Raw genomic sequence first — 7,851 nt, forward strand, 5'->3', positions numbered from 1 at the left:
GATAATATAATTGTTATTGAACTAATTCCATTCAAATTTTCAAAAAAAACCCTCCTTTTTTCTAAAGCAGGTAGACAGTTATGAAGAATGACAGATGGAGAAGAGACATGTTTTAATAGCGTTTGTCTTGCAGTCTTGAATATGCTACTTATTCTTGTAGATAGAAATTTTTAATATTTTGAAAAGAGGTGTGTCTTTGTCAATAGATTGTAAGAACCCCCAGCTTTAAATCCCACAGTTATAGTGGTGCTGATGAAGAATACTTTATAAGTCATGTACTCTAAAACCTACCTTTTATAACATCCTCCAAGATGACCAAGTGACATGGACCTTAGCATCTTTCTAAATAGTCCAATGCATTGCTAAGTTGGCTGATTACTAAAACCCTGTTCTTATAAAGGACTGAAGCTATTTTCCTAAAACTTTTACTTATTGTTCTGTTAACTTTTAAAGTAGTGAACATCAAACAAAGGATATATTTACCCTAGTGCAGTGGCTATCAGGGACAATTTTTCCCCCTAGGGGGCATTTAGCAATGTTTGGAGACATTTTTGGTTTTCACAACTAGGGATTGGGTACTATTGGCATCTGGTGGGTGAAAGCTAAGGATGCTGCTAAGGATCATACAATGAGCAGAACAGTCTCTCACAACAAAGAATTGTCCAACCCAAAATGCTAATACTGCTGAGGGCTGAGAAACCTGCTAACATGACAGAATCATCATGGAGGTTTTCTTCCTAATTGTATACTCTACATTACTGCCAAGAGAGACTAAAAGTAAACCAATGATGATGATGGGAATGTATGATATCCCTCAAGTATAATGGACAGAAAATAACATTGAGGATCATAGCTTTAAAACACACAGAATCTAACTTTAACACTGAAAATGACAGCCTTTGTGTTATTATATTAAAAACTGCTTAAATACCAAAAGCAGATAAAACTAAGCTATGGTTATTAAAATCAGGAAATGGTTATCCGTGAGGGAAGGTACTGATTGGAAGGGAGCATAAGGAGGATTACTAGGGTCTTAATGTGCTGTTACTTGATCTGCATAATGGTTGCATATATGTGTTCAGTTTGGAAAAATTAATTTAGTTGTATACATATATGTGTACTTTTTCTATAAGCTTATTATACTTGAATAAGTTTTAAAATGCCTAACTATATATACAATGATAAGCAATAGATAAATACACAAATGTCAATTATTCTGCAGAACCTTTTAAAGAAATTTTAAAATTGCAGAGTTATAGTTAACAAAATATTGCAGAAATATTGTTAATAAATTACTGCTAATATATAGTTAATAAAATTAAGTCTCTGTTAAATAACACACACTAAAAATGATCTTTTAGATGAATAAGCTCAAATATTTGAATAAAAAAAATTCAAAAAGTTTTTAGCCTTGAAGCCCATCTCTTAAGTACAATCAGCCATCAATCTTGATTATATGGTTGTCTATCATCAGTGAAAGCAACCAATATTTGGTAACCACCCCCCCACCAAATAATAGTTTGAGCTTTGACATATATTGTGTTTCTCAGTCCATTAGTTAGCTGAGAACTATTTATTACTAATTAAATGATAAAGGCTACTTGATGGCCCAAGAACCAGTAGCAAGAGAAAGTCAGCATAGGATTTAAAATTTGTCACTCAGAGATTATTTGATACTGAAATTTAAGATTGGAAAGCAACCGCTGCTACTAACCACATGTGCCCAAGAGGTAGCATCAATATGAGGACTTGCCAAATAAAAGATCTACATCTACATCAAACTGATATTTGAAGGGGATTAGATAGTGAGAGAAAATTCAAAATATATTTTAGTAACTTCACAGATGATAGATCTATATTTATTAACAGATATGTTTGAACATATTTCACCTGTAAATAAGACACCAAGGAAGAAATCTATTCAATCCTCCCTTCAGTTATTGAAACAGATACCTTGAAAAAAGTCAGAGAGACCATTGTTTCACTGAATATACATATAAAATGTTACCACAAAAGTGCAGTACATTTCTTTTGGTTCTATATATATATATATATATATATATCAATTTAAATCATTGTCCATAACTGTATACATACAATAAGAATATCTTAAATGAATTATGAACCAATTGTAAACTAACTTTTTCTTCATTTTCTAGCCATGAATGGATCTCCAACTCATAGGAGTTTTTTTTTTTTTGTATGTGTCTACATTAGTACTTTGTTATTTCCCATAACTAAAGGCCAATCAAAATTTTGAACCATGCTACTACTCAGTGAATTTAATGGAATAAATTAGTTCTGCAAATGACAGTTTCTTCAGCCACTTATGAAGCCTGAATGCTTTCTATCACATTTTTGTATTCAATATAGCAACATGTTGTTTGTTTAAACTTCAATTCCAGATACTGTAGAACATAATCCACTGGTTTTCAATAGGGTGCTTTCTAGACACTGAATTAATTTGTTGGGGTAGAGACTTTACAAGTTATTATTAGAAGATTTTCTCTGTTATTAGATGTGCAATTCAGCTACAAAATACTGTTTTTAACCAAAAAAAGAAAAAAATACTGTGTTAAAAAAAGTTTAACTAGTATATGGTATATACAGCATGTATTTGCTTTCATCACATGCATTTTAGTCACATCACCTTGTGACTAAAAGAGATACTCTATTACATGCTATTTATACCTCTTGGAAACAACTAAATCAAAGGTGATGGTTAATTTCATTTAGCAGAGAAGTAGGATAATATCTTTTTTAAAAAACTAAATCCACTACATTAGTCATTATACTATTATAGTTCTAAGAACATATCAGTGTCTTGATTTGGCAAATCTGTTCTTTCAAAGCATATTGTCCCCAAATGAGCCTACCCCACTTCTTGAAAAATATGTAATACCATATTGTAGTAGTGGGAAGAAGGCAGGCAGGCATTTTTACAGAAGTATAAAACATGTAACATTGAATTGTATAAAGGTTTAGGGAATACAAAGAGCAAGAACAAATACTTGCTATCTATATCCTATTTGGGAGAAAAAGATTTTATAGTAGAGTATTTAATGCATTTAGAAGTTGGTTGATTAATTGGGTTCTAATGACTTTACAAAGTGAAAGAAAGTATTTTCCAAATACATTAGTAGATGAAAATTAAATCTTAATTTCAACCCCTCTGGCTAAAGTTAAGAATTGGCAAAAATTAAAATGTTTACATTTGACAAAGTATAGATTAAGGCAGTAAATATATTTGGGTTACATGTGAATGAGGTTTTGCAATGAAATATCTTTGTATATATCTATATAGAATTGCCATGCCTGACAATTATATGCTAATAATTACTCATTATACTAAGAAACCATTAAGGTAGGAACAGATGAGGAATTACACTAAATCAAACCATAAATGAGATAAGTGCTTTTAAAATTCTTATATAATATTTAAATAGGTCTTGATATGAAACTAAGAACCTTATTTTATTATCTTAATACTTTGACTAAAATGTTAAGCTTTATAATGTGGATTAATACAATTCCAATTTTATCACTATTTTGTGATATTAAATGTTAATATTCTTCATGAGCTATATAGTCCTTAATTTTTTTTTCCTTGGTGTAGGAACAACAGAGCAGTTTCTCTTCTGCTAACTACACATACATGTAACTACAACAAAATTACGCCTTGTTATCTACCCATTACATATGATAAAATGGAAGTTTTTAGTAGCCTGATAGATATGGTAGTCATGCTACCATGACATATGAAAATTAGAACAAGTGTGATTTTCCTAAAATGTTCTTAAATAAAAATCACAATGTCCAAAATTTGGGGCAGTTAAGAAATCAACAGTTCAGTGACTCGATCCATGCACAATGGATGGGTATTATAATGAGGTGCTCATTATACTTAACAAACTTAAATGTATGTATTCCTTTTCCAATTTGTGGTTAAGATTAATAGAAATAGTAGTGATATTTTTCCTCTCACAAGTTTCACACAGCTTATCTTTGAAAATTGCACAGTTATTACCAAGTAAGAAATACCTGTTTATCTAATTTCTATTCCAGTATGTTTTGCTTTAGATATCAAATAAAATGGAGACTGTGCAACTACATGCAAGGCAATTTGTTTAAGTGTCTAAATAAAATATGTTGAGGCACCTGGGTGGCTGTTGGTTAAGCGTCTGACTTTGGCTTAGGTCAGGATCTCAGCATTCATGAGTTTGAGCCCTGAGCCCTGCATCAGGCTGACTGTTGTCCACTCAGAGCCTGCTTCAGATTGTCTATTTCTGCCCCTCCCCTGCTTGTTCTCTCTCCCTCTCTCTCTGTCCCTGTCACTCTCTCAAAAATAAACATTAAAAAATATGTTAAGGGGCACCTGGGTGTCTCAGTTGGTTAAGCATCCAACTTCAGCTCAGGTCATGATCTCACAGTTTGTGAGTTGGTGTTCCATGTCAGACTCTCTGCTGACAGCTCAGATCCTGGATCCTGCTTCAGATTCTGTGTCTCCCTCTCTAACCCTCCCCTGCTCATGCTCTGTCTCTCTCTCTCTCTCTCTCCCTCTCTCTCTCTCTCTCTCTCAAAAATAATTTAAGAAAACATAAAAAATATGTTAAGTATCTGTATGGTTCTTGTGGAAGTCCTAGCAGGAAACATATTTTTAGCTTAGCTGTATATTTTCATCACAAAGTTATTATCATGTGAATGTTTATATTAGAATAAGCACAACCTTAATTTTTTTTAAAAAAAAACACCTAATGTGAACTACTAGAGACAACACTGTAACATAGTTGGACCTCTGGTTGATGCAAGTTTCTGCTTTAAATGAGAATTTCTTTGCTTACAAACTTAGTCTTTCAAGTTCCATAACTCATTGTTTCAAATGTTTTATGTTTCTCCCTAACAAAAAACCATTCTCACTTATTTCCATTATTGTAATCTACAGATGACATGTAGACATAATTCTTTTGAAAGTAAATAATAAGCTGTGAAAATACTTTTCTCTACAAGGTACCTCTCCCCCACAACACACCATTATTAAATTTATTGGATTTCCATAGTACTTTTTTTCAATAAAAATATAAAGTATTTCGTGCTCATCCTAGAATATATAAAATAATAAATATAATCTTTTTAAAAGTAAGGAATGTAATAATTACATTCATCTTAATAAAACCTTTAACATTTAGTGACAAAATAACACATACCTCTTTTGAGTCTGCAAAAGAACACTGGAATTGTTATATAACATAATTAAATGATAACCAGGGCAGTCTTGGTAATCTTGAATTGGTCTCTTGTAAATGAGATGTCGTTAAGTCCAGAGTCTTTATGTTTGGTATCCATCCCATTACGTTAAAATAATTTTGTTATTAAAGTTTATGTTCCAGAGATCCTTTATGTTAAGGGATAGCCTTTACAATATGCTTTGCCTCAGTAATTGGTACGCTAACATAGTGTTGAACACTCCTAGCTTATGTGTGCCCAGATGAAACAGACCAATTTATTAAAATGGGAGAATATATAAGCTTTTTGAGATGGTTCCCTAAAGGGTTCTGATGACCCAGCCATGTTATGATAAGGAGGTGGTGCTGGAATCTAGGATGACAGGGTTTTGGACTCAGGAGGTGACTGGGATATACATTATGGGTTAAAAAGGATAGTTTCAATATTGCCAATTGGTCCAGATTTTAAAACAGAGTAGCGTTCTCTTTGGAATACTCAGATAATGCTCAACAGAAAGGGATAGCAACTGGAACAAGGCATAGGAAAACATTTTTAGTTTAGGGTACCTAGTGCTAGACCATTGACTCTACAAATTATGCAATTTCTTCTGTGAGGCCTCCAAATTCCAAATAACAATATCCACTTCTCATTCTAGGATCCAAGGTTCTTAGACCTTTCTTAAACAGTATCAACTTTACAAAGCTAATTCTTTTGGAAGGACAGGGTGAACCTGAACAAAGTTAGTAAGATTCTCTAATCCAATGATATTCTAGGGTTTTAATTTAGTTCTGTGTTTTCTCTAAGTGAAGCCTTATTAGTCCCAAGAACATTATTGAATAGAATTCCAAGTCTAGCTAGTTTTTTTTTCCTTGATTCTCACAAGGGGAATAGAAAGATCTGAATAAGAGGATTCTTTTTTCCTCCACCCTCATGAGACGTAATTATTTTTTTCCCCTGGAAGTAGGCATATTTAAGAATTGTGCTGTATTTTCCTTCAAAAACTTTTAAAAAGATGTCAGGGATTTAGTTCAAATTAAACCACTGGGAAAAGGGGATCTTAAATTAAACCAGTGAGGGGTAGGTAGGTAGGTAGGTAGGTGAGGGGAAGGGTGAGGAAGAATATAAATGAGACAAAACTGGCCATGAAGTGATGATTGCTGAAGCTGGTTGATAGCTATCTAGGGCTTCATTATATTCTATCTTTGCAAATGGTTGAAAGTTTTCTGCAATAAAAGCTATCATATCATATATATGTATATATATATATATGTATATATATATATACACACATATATATGTACACATATCTATACATATATTATACATATACACATATATAATACATATCTCTAAGGGAAGTTCAAAGTACAAACTGGTGGTTGTCCTGTATGAGACACGAGTTGAATTTGAAAGCCCTACCTGAGTAACAATTTCCTCTGCATCATGGTATAGGTCATTTAGAAGTGACAATCATACAAATCCATCTCCACATAATGACTGTGAACTGTTCTGGAAGAATTATTTTGTGGCAATTCCCAAATTATTTCTCCTTCTCTAAAGGTACTTTGACCTGCATTTTTAGATGAAATCTGTTTTACCATATAAGGTGGGCTTTGCTGGTAAAATGTGTGTTTTTTTTAAATGTGTATTTTTTAAGAAAATCTTGTTTGTAACATGGACTGAATATTTTTTTAATTTTTAACTATATGCTTAAGTAATTTTTTTTCTTTTCTTGATATAATTTATTGTCAAATTGGCTTACATACAGTACCCAGTGTTCATCCCAACAAATGCTCTGAATTCTTATCTGTTGTAGCTTGACTGAAGTTTTCTAGACCAAATTCATAAGTGAAAGAAAGAAAATGCATCTATTTTTCTCCAGCTACACTGTAACTATGAACTGGAATAACCTCTTCACATGGCTCTCTGCTTCTTTCAGCTTCTCTACAATGCCTTCCTCACATAACCTCCAGAGTGATCTTCAAAATGTAAATCATATTAATCCCGTAAAATCCTCTAATGGTTTCCCATATCAATTTCTCATCTCTTATCAGTCAGTCTCCCTCACTGTGGTCCAGCCAAAGCTTGTTCTATCTCAGGTTATTTGTATTTGCATGCTTCTCTGCCTTGTATGCTCTTCCACAAGATCTTAATGACTCGTTCCTTCTTGTCACTCATGTCTCAGCTGAAAAGCCATGTCTTCAGTACAGATTGCCTCTATCCACTCATGCACAGCTATCTATTTAAGCAAATTTGCCAAAGCATACAAGAATTACACTGGAGGATCTTGTCTACCACATTATTAATCCTATGGTGGTAACACATGGGAGCTTACTAGAAATGCAGAATTGTATGTCCCATCCCACACCTACTAAATCAGAACATGTATTTTAACAAGATCCCTAGGTGAACCCCATAAAAATTAAAGCTTAAAAAGCACTGGTCTAACATGTAATGACTAAATGATTTCTTCTTTTTCTGTTAGTGATCACTAAAGAATAATTAACCCAATTGGCAGTTTTAAGCAATAGGGCTATATATATAGGTACATGAATTCTATTAAATGTTGACCGCTTTAAATATAACAGGTTAAGTGTCATTTGCAAAAATCTTTCCCAAATACTTGAT

The sequence above is a fragment of the Panthera uncia genome, chromosome X (assembly GCF_023721935.1).
Source record: "Panthera uncia isolate 11264 chromosome X, Puncia_PCG_1.0, whole genome shotgun sequence".
Taxonomy (NCBI): domain Eukaryota; kingdom Metazoa; phylum Chordata; class Mammalia; order Carnivora; family Felidae; genus Panthera; species Panthera uncia.